This window comes from Ruditapes philippinarum, unplaced genomic scaffold, assembly GCF_026571515.1.
Source record: "Ruditapes philippinarum isolate M1 unplaced genomic scaffold, ASM2657151v2 ctg4174_1_1_1_1, whole genome shotgun sequence".
In the NCBI taxonomy this organism is placed as follows: Eukaryota; Metazoa; Mollusca; class Bivalvia; order Venerida; family Veneridae; genus Ruditapes; species Ruditapes philippinarum.
Window position 1 is genome coordinate 47,727 of NW_026851596.1, and position 10,564 is coordinate 58,290.

The 10,564-nt window shown below is 31.2% G+C and overlaps 1 protein-coding gene across 5 annotated transcripts in view; it reads right to left on the reverse strand.

Annotated features, from left to right (window-relative positions):
- The window catches only part of LOC132755973 (serine/threonine-protein kinase DCLK2-like), a 43,797-nt gene extending 34,758 nt beyond the window's left edge, over window positions 1–9,039 (reverse strand). Inside the window, exon 1 of one of the 5 annotated variants that reach the window (XM_060747029.1) lies at window positions 8,950–9,039. The gene's annotated coding sequence lies outside the window, so the exon portion shown is untranslated. Of the gene's footprint in view, window positions 1–1,682; window positions 1,943–2,018; window positions 2,122–8,949 lie in introns of those variants that run through there. The other 4 variants (XM_060747101.1, XM_060746947.1, XM_060747173.1 and 1 more) reach the window with 4 other exon arrangements.
- Window positions 9,040–10,564: the final 1,525 nt, after the last annotated feature.

Genomic DNA, 10,564 nt, shown 5'->3' on the forward strand with positions numbered 1-10,564 from the left:
GGGGTCATCTACTGGTCATGACCAATCACCATACCAAGTTTGAAGTTCCTAGGCCTAAGGGTTCTTTAGTTATCACTCGGAAACCATTTGGTCTACGGACCGACGGACCAACGGACCGACGGACCGACAAGTGCAAAGCAATATACCCCCTTTTCTTCGAAATGGGGGCATAATAATAATAAAAACATTGAATTTACATACATCTCCTTAATCTTATATTATGTTGGTGCCAGTCAAATTCGCCAATTAAAGATTTTATGCGACAGAATCAATATATTGTCGCATTTGGCGCCATTGGCGAGCGCCAGCGGGAACCCTGGTTATCAGCTATACTTCTCAGAGAGGAGCCTCTGTAGTGCAATTATATGTACCATATGTATATATGGCAGCTGAATCAAATCTGTCCAACCTAAGCTTTTACAATGAATTTAACCTGTCCAGAACAACACCTCTCAGAAACAATCACAATATTTACCTCTCAAAAAAGTGTTGCTCTGTAGAGGTTGCACTGTACATTGAAAGGAAAAAAGTTGAAATTCAATTGTTACTTAAATGCTTGTAAAAAGTGTACATCTGATCCTATTTAAATGTATTTGAAAGTTAATGCTGTTATAATGTAGATGCAAAATGGTACCCTTCGGTGTATTATCTGGTCAGGTCAAGTAATGGGAACTTGGGACCTGGGTGGGGCCTGGTTTTATGCCTGACTCAGGTGCATGATTTGTAAGATAATAAAAGGAATTTTGGTTCTTAAAAATTTATTCTTACATTGCTCTTCTCTATATTTTAAGTGCTTCCAAATTGGTAGGCATTCATGCCATTTTAATCTGATTTTTTAAAAATATATATATATACACTTTGGTAACATTTAACAATCTGCTAGATTTTTTTTCCTTTTCAACTGGGCAATATTTCATTTCTGCTAGCAGAAAAATATCTGCATGGGAGATCCACCAGTGTTATTAAATGTAACGCTCAAGGTCTACCAGAGATATTAAGTTCTGCATCTAAAGCAGTTGTCTTTGAATCCTTTAATGTTACTCAACACTTTAATATACTTAATTGGGCTTTCTTTACTCAACAGTTACTTGTATACATGGCTTTCTTACTCAACAGTTATATTACAATTTAGGCTTTTGTTACTCAACAGCTATCCTTGGCCTTAACATACTATTTTTTTTGAAAATATGAATTAAGATCCTTGTAGATTCCTTTTATATTTTGCATAGCCAGATCAGGCTTTTGAATACTTCATGTAAAATTATCAATTAAGTGTTTAATATTTATATCTGTTTCTTTTGGACTTTCTTTACTAAAACACTTATCAATGCCTTGGACAAATAATAAACCCCAAGTCCTAAAACCTAAATCCTGTCTCACACAAAGTATCTAAACCCTTGGCCTCGAAAATACGAACCTTGTCTCATAATAATAACACTGCTTTAGTCAAATAAAATCTCCTTTTTTTAATATTTAATTTCTGTGTAAACAGTGAACACAGTAATAATGAATAAATTACCAACTTATCAAAAGAAATGAAAATACGTTAGAAGCATATTTGTCTTGAATAGTAAAATAATGATAACCCACGACCTGCCATAAAAAATAATAAAAAGTGAAATATAAAAAACTCATAAACATTAACAGGCTATTAGGATCATAAATTTGATCAAATAATCTACCTTGAATAGACAAATTATTCCATGGTGTATGTAAATACAAAAATCTATAAACTTGAAAACTTTCACTATTTTTCTTCACTCTTTCTATCGCACTCTTCAAATTCTTATTTCTTTTTAAGTCACATTTTCATTATTAAAGAATCATAAGTATAACAATTAAAATCCAATCTTTTTGTTAATTTCAATTTTAATCAAATATACACCAATAGAAACAAGGTAATAATTTCCTCGACGATCTATTGTTTAAATGGCCGTAAACATTTTCTCTTTAAAGAGCGTCAAGCTTATTGTACGAATTTGTAAGTATGTTATAAATTAAGGTCAATCGGCACTTACCAATCTACGTACGTATTAAAATCAATAATTTGAATATAAGTATTCCATGATCAATTTACACAAATAAGATTATCTCGCGAAAAAATATAATGGAACACTAAACCTGATATAAGTATTGTAAATGTTAGACCGTAAGATCGAGTGAAGCGTTATTCTGACAGTTAACGCATGACAGTAAATATCCAAGGACTGTAATAAATTATATGCAAATGACACATTGGTAATTTAATTCATTAACACCAAAGATTCGGTCATAGAAGAATTTTACACATTTTCTTTAGACACCTTGAAGCTTCACTGCAAATTAAAATTTGTATCACTTTATCTTTATTATATTTACATGTACCTCTATTATGTTTTGTTTTCAGATGTTTTGGCCATGTCAGTAACACTGATTATTCTTCTAATGACAGTCACCTTATTCTCCACTTTCCAAGTACAAAAGTGGTGTTATTACAATGTATATTATCTACCCATTTTTGGACAGTATAACTTTTTGTTAAGGTCCATTTCCCAGAAACTTTTAAAGCTTAATTCACTTCATACATAAAAGTACATACATTCAACACCATGCCAAAAGGGCAGAATGATCCTAAGACTCATTTTGGCAGAGTTATGCCCCTTTGTTGACTTATAATTCTTTTTTGCTTTTTTTAGGCCTATTTTTCAAAAACTATCAAAGGTATTCACTTTAATCTAAGAATACTCGTTCACTTAAGAAACTGGATAAAGGGCAGATAACCCTGAAAGTTGTGTCTGTTTCAATATTTCCTTTTTTTTACTTAGAATATTTTCTTTTCTTCAAAAGAAACAAACAAAAAAAAATCATAAATATTAATATTTTTTAAACTTGAAATAATTGTGCATTATAAAAGGGCAGGCAAGTCTGATAAACTATTGCATAGTTATGCCCCCTTTTCTACTTTGCTTTATTTAAACTATCTATAGTACTGAGAAAGACATCTTTTAATATTTCTTACAAGTGTTGCAATTTTTTTCTGTGGATCTATGGCAGTGGTAAATGCAAACTTTTTTCTAATCAACAATTTAAGTTTTCATGTAGCATTAACTATGAAAAGAATAAGAGAAGAAAAAAAATGAATTTGTGACAATATTCTGCTAAATTTCTTAAATAGACTTGTGTTGTTTCCATATTTGGAACTGTCTTATAATGACCATACCAGGTATGCAGTTAGGTTTGGCTTTATTCAGATGACATTCAGATGCCATAAGATCTAATTAACTTTCATCTCAACTATTCTACAGAGTTCAAAATACATATGTGTCTATCTTACATGTATCATAAGATGGTGAAGCTTAAATGCACTGAGTAATTCACTAAGATTTAACACTGTAGACTTTATTCAATTTTGATCTTACATGATAGTCAATGAGACCCATGGGTCAGAACTGAAGAGTATAGTATGTTGCCCAAACCAGACATTTTTACAAGAAGACTGATAGAAAAGAAATCATTTACATCAATTGAAGAAAGTCCAAAATCTGTCCCTTAGGACCAAGGTGCTCCACTTTTCCTATTGGGTTTGATTCAATGATCAATATTCTAGTTTGCTACCAATGACCTTGATATTTGACCTGAAGTTGTGGATGGCAGGTAGAAATATAAATTTGCATCCATATATAATAAGATTTTCGGAATGTTTAGGTCATCAACTCATCATTCTATTTTAACATACCATAATAACCCACTGTGTACTACAAAATGATAAATAAAAAAAACCCGAAGAGACGGAAAAGGTTATTTCATGCATTGCGAAATTCTCCAGTTCGCTATTCATTGTACATATCGAGACATTTTTTTTAATCAAGCACCCTCATACCGATCGGAATGATCGGCTTTTATTATGACCGACTATAAGGCTCGAGAAGTTGCTGTCGCCCTTTCACAAAATCTGATTTCATTCCATAAGGGCGCCGCGCTTCGGCGCGGACGCCAATAATAACATAAGCTTATAATATAAACTTTACCAAAACTGTTAATGTCACCAAATGACAATTACTATAGTGCTGCCTTTTCAACTTAGAATGCATCAGAGACTAAGGTAAGACTTTTCAACCACCCATAAAAAATTATAAGACAGGCATTCCACAGTCAGAGGAAAATGATATGCTCTTGTAAGAGTGCATCCCAGGGGGCTGATTATCTAAAGCCAATACAACAAGGAATGCATGTTAGATTTATGAGGATTATGCAAGTCTATGATTAATTTGATAATGAGTTGATATTTAAAGAAAGTATATACATAACCTTTAATACAGTCCCCCCTGAATGGGCTTTTATAATTTCCAATGCACAGTCATTAATTTTGTAAGACAGAACATCTGATTTGATACAATTTGACACTTGATCAATGCTAATATTTAATTGCAATAATAATATTTTGCAATAAAGTATGGATTGCAATATCTTTTCAAATTGATCTGTTATATAATAGAAATCCTTGAGACAAGCAACAAGCATTACTTGTTCATTTATAAAGCCTTAACCAATTCTAAATGAAATTCAAATAATTGATTTTAGGATTTAAGAACTGATAACTCCATTTCACTTCAATGTTGTAAGAAAGGATTTAACTTATCTCCATGCAGGGTTTTACTTTTCACATATTTATCAAAATATTATCAAAGTTATCGATCTTAAAGTACCTGTAAAGTCTGTGGATCATGTGTGTACCTCCTACATGTACATAATATTTTGACCTTTGACCCTTTTTTACCCTTATAAATGACAGTGGCAATAACAACTGACATGCCACCCAGGCCAGTCTGCATTATGCACATATTTGCAGCCTGAATTGATGCTATTAAAAAATGTTGGATTCTTAATTTCAGACTTTTTTATTTTTCAAATACCTCAAACTCACAATGGGCTGGACCAAATTCAAAGCTGGACAAGTCCATTATTTTCAAATTATAAAGGTTAAATGTTTACTAAAATATCAGCCAACAGAATTGGGCCTGGTCATTTGTGCAGGCTGGTCTCTTATAATACTTGTGGCAAAGGTGACCAGCACAACTTTATTATTTCAGCTAATTTCCTATTATCAACTTTGGGGACAACAAGATAAAAGGCCAACAGTAAGGAGTAGGGTTAGACTGCATGGATGTGCAGCCTGGCCTTGTTCCATATACTGGTGGCAAAGGCTTAATAATCACTTACCATACCAGCAGGATGATGGGTTAATGTTGGATTTAAATGAAGCCCCAATTTCTTATCAAGACTTTTATAAGGCCAAAAAAGATATGTTAGTTTCTTAGTTTCTAGCCTACACCAAATTAATCATATCGAATTTTAACATCTTTTTATTTTCATGACAAATAACTAAAGTTTAAAACATTAAAATAATTCAATAATAACCATTAAATCTTTTTCCGTTAAAAAAAAAACGCAAAAGCATTTTTGACATACTTACAGGAAAAATCTAGATCTAGAGACAAATCGAATTTTTAATCGCCTAATGAATGACATTATTTTATCAAAAGACAATGTTTACAATGTCAAATATTAAACAAAACCCTGACATATTTGCTAACAAATTGCAACCAGTACTTGTAGAGAACCAAGCAAAATAGGATTGTTTAATCCTTGCAAGTCTTGTTGATCATGTTTAACTTATGTACAATTCCTTTACAACTTTTGAGCAAATATTTACATATTAAGAAACTCTTTGAGATCCGAAAACAATTCAGACATTTTCAATGATATTTAAGTGGAAACCTTTTACAATTAAGTATAGTCATTCCTTACATATTCAATTTCTTATCAATTTCTATTAATGGGGTTAATTTTAATTAAACGCCAGTATTATTCTATTTAACAAACATAACAAAACAAATTTTGTAATTAGTCAGTAAAGTACATACTTCGAATTTCCTATACATTTAAAGCAGGTTAGATTAAAATCAATGTCAAATATTTCTTGAAAAATATGTGGGATCTAGAAATTTACCTTCTACACAATGGACAGCATTTTCCTTTGATTTTGTTTATTGTTCCAATTAATTGGTAATTAATAGGATAACTAAACTTAATTAAACATTAAATGTTGAATGGAAAAGAAGACGTGTGCACTGAGAACTGATTAAGTCTGATTCTGAGTTAACGTTTCTGCTCAAAATGAATTTTAACAAAAGTTGTTCAAGAAGCACGTTCAAGTTTTCTCAGTCACACATTTTCTAAATAAGCTAAAGGTTGACCTTGACCTTTAACCTTTTGATCCAAAAATGAGTATGGCAGGCAAAATCATCGAAGTGCACCCCCATCATCTTTTTTAACTAATAGTAGCTTTGTCAGTTTTGAAGTTTTCAATGCGCATGCATACATAAACAAAAATTAATCAAAAAGGTTATATGATTAAAACCCATGCGGCTCTGTAGGTCATGACATTTTCTCAACTGTTTCATAAAGAAAAGGAGCTAAAATTGTAAATCTACAATAGAAACTTATGAATAAAGAATACCAAGCAATTGCAAATATTAGCTAAGACTTATCAGACTCAGACTTGTAAGTCACATGACCAGTGCATTATAACCAAGACCGTTCTGTCTGATCTAGTCCAACTAATTAGACTTGTCAAAGAGACATCAAGATAATTTTGGATGGGCAATATATGTCTTTTTTCAACGGTTTGACAGTATGAAAAAAAAAAAGTCTGTAAAATGGGTCAAGCCATTCACGTCAAATTAATTAGGCTATGTCTGATTATGGTCTGCACTCACAGTTCACTATTCAGGCGGTTTATATTTTGAAATTTTCCCTAAAAATGATCAATGCCGAATGGTTTGATCCAGATTGAGAGAGTCCAATTATTTAGAGGGGAAAGGAGAATACGTAGTTTTTCTTTCCAATGTAAAACTTCCTTACACTGATCACTATAGGAAAGAAAATACAAATGTATTTTGTTGAAAACAAAAAGTTGTCTCAATTCATTAGTTCCTTTTAAAAGCATTTGTTCAAATGTAAAAGTTCAAAGAGTGTAATGGGTAGAAAGAACAAAGAAGAAATACGCCAGATATGCTGCGCTTGATTTAACTTGTAATTATTTGTCAAAGTTACTCAGCTGTCATAGGATAGTTTTGTTTATTCAGATAAGATGGCAATATAATGCTCTGATAAAATTCTATTTAGGAAATAAATAACTTTGAGTAAATAACATACTATATTGTTGTACATAAAATAACCACTCTTCGAGTTCTTAGATGTGCTTAAATACATGTATAATATATCAATGGGGCCAGTAGGCCTGAGTGACTAATTACATAGCAAGTTAAATTGATACATGCATCTATTTCCATTTTTACATGCTATAAATAGAGAGAAAATCTATTAAAATATGTTGAACTACATTAAGTCAAGATCTTCTTTTCATACATTATATACATAATTTGGTTTCTTGACATCACATCTGATGTCATATGACATGTAAACATTCCATTTGTCATGCACTTGATGATTTAAGTATATTGTAATATATTTAACAAGACCTGTCTGTGAACAGTGCCTCCAATTTTCTGAGTGCTAGATAGTAAATAAAAGCAATATATATGAAAGGGGGCATAATTCTGCAAACATGCTTTTGATGTTCACATGTGTTGGGGTAAAACTGATATCATATGATGTTATGTATTAAATATAGTTATATATTGTAATATGTACTGTATTGCTCATAAAAACTAGAAATATGTTACATAAAATTCTTAATATCATACTGTACATTTAAGTTTCATATGCACACAGATATATATATACAACGGATAGGAAGCTTCGAAAATAGACAATAGTCAGATTCAGACCCACAATCCATTGCGCGCTTCGGTGATAATCGGGTTTTCCCGCTAATCTCCGATTTTCACGCTCATGTTAAACTTCGGCGATATCCTTCAATTATTGTTTACATCGCCAACATGGATTTTTCATCAGAGAAATATTTGTGTAGAAAAGTGTGTTTTGTACGTTTTAGAATAAATAACTATTGCTTCTTATTTAAGTAGAAAATGCTTTGTCTTTTTTGTTGATGTACCTCGATCTGAGTATTCAATATGGCGGTATTTTGGCTGCTTTTAGCCAGGATGCATCTAATCTCGCATTCACGCGACATCTAATTACTTGTGTGAACATATTTATCTATATGATATGCACATGGAAGAACGAAGTGCTAATTTGTGTATTCATTGGTCATATTTTTGATAAATTTACCATAATAGAAATTTATAAAATCAAATTACTTTAATTATTTCTGGGGAAATGTTATTCTAAACTAGTAAAATATATTTGTCCCAAAATTAAAAGAATAACATGTGTACACAAAGTATACAAACACAAATAAAAAATTAATTGTAAACAACATGTATGTACAAATGTATATGTTATTATATACTTCTTGAGATCTACTGATTCTACATGAAGTAAGTTATGTATGGTTGCACATGTCTGTACATATTTTTTCTGTGCTTTATGTTTATATTTACCTCATATAATGTGTTTATATATCTATTTCTTATCAGTAAATAAAGCCATATTGAAAATGTGTGATGACGATGACATTCTAAAAATTAATTGGGGAGGTGCCCAATTAAGGAGTTAAGTGGACTAAATTTCTTCATTTTGAGGAAACGTTGACACACCAGCATTGGATTAAAATTTCATTTATTATAACGCATGGAAACAAATAAATCAGACAGTGAAACGATTCGTCAAACTTCTTAGGAAATGTGAAAAATGCCTGTTTGATTATGTTCCTAATGGTCAGCGTTTTAGCCTTTACCACTTCGTTACCTATGAAAACAATGTCCTAAGATACTGTTATAATCGCACGCTTGCTTTAAGAGAGAATTAAAGGAAGCTTGATTGAAGACCATTAAACAAATCAAATAAAATTATTCAAATATAATAAATAAAACTACTACAAACCGCTTTTATTTTTAAGAAATATCCGAATTATTGAAGTCATTATCAACGTCCGCCATTTTGGTTGTACTGCGTTAATTTGATCGATAGAGGCCCCAAAAGGGGTACACAATAACGTAGGTCGAATTTATACAATGTAGAATACAACTTTGTATTGTTATCACAGACACTTGGGGTTTGGAGCTCAAAACGCCTTTAAAATCCAAATAAAATGCATATTTGTCAATCCCAGCACATGTACTGATCATAATATCAAAAAAACTTAATATAAGCCGTTTTGAAAAAAAATCATATTTCAACATCTATAATAATAATTATTATCAGCTGTTCGCCTCTTTTTAATGATAACATCGACAGCAATTCCTCGGCAAGAATGAATAACGCTGAAAGCCGTTCAAAGAAAAAATTTCAGCGCTTTTGTGCTACAGTAACTAAGAGTAAAACTTTTTTGTTCATTTAAAATATTACTTTATTCATGATACTTTCTAATTATATTATTTTTATTATTACTTTCTATTATTTGTTGTATCTTAGCTGAGAGGCCTTTATCTCCATTTACCGCACTGTATTATAATATAAAAAGGTAGCAAGATCTATTAATATGTTTCTGAAATGTTAAATTCAAAGAAAGTAAAGACAAATTTAACGCTTAATACGAATACTCTGTATTATAAATAAAGGCATCCATCAAGTGAAAATTTTGTTTTAAGGAGCTCCAAAAATGAATAATGTCAGAGCCTCTATAAAAGTTCATATAATTTAGGCTTCGTTTTATTTCATTTTATTTCTTACTTGATTTGACATTTTATATTTATCTTAGTCCCGGCTCAACATGAAGTGCCTCAACGCGAAACTTGTTTAATATGTATTTCCGCTTTTCAAGGTATCTATAGACGGCACAAAATTATGTTCATATGAATGTATAAAAAATTCCACGTATCAGATCTGTCTTAGTTTTTACCCGTTAACTTAATAAACATAAATTTTAAGTGTTAACAATATATCTCGAAATATCATTAAAAGGGAAAAACACTTTGACTTACCGCAAACGTTAACGATACTTCTTTGCAAGGCGATCTGTTTTATACTTTTATTGTTTATAAGTGTCTATGTGATTTTCCAAATGTCTGAGTTTTTTCTAATAACACATGAAGGCAAAGTCATAGAATAAACATATAAACACACAGTAATCTGATTTGCATATCCCCCGCATATACAAATCATAGAACTGAATGATTTGATGTTCGTTCTTTTTGTACTATAGTCTGAATATGTATATCCTATAAAATAAAACCCCTCGGCAAGAATGCAAACATGGCTCCGCATTATTTATCCATGGACTTTCATATCTCGGGTTACACAGCCATTCACTGCATAGGACTTGTCCACTATATGCCTTTATTTATAATAACACTTGATGGATGCCTTCATTTACAAGACTGAATATTCGTATTAAGCGTTAAATTTGCCTTTGCCTTTTGAATTAAACATTTCATAAACCTATAACAGGGACTCCACTGAGGTTTATAAGCCTAAAAACGTGAACTTTTTTTTTTCACATAGATAAACATGAGCACTTAAAACATAAATATTAATAAAATATAACCAAGAAATATAG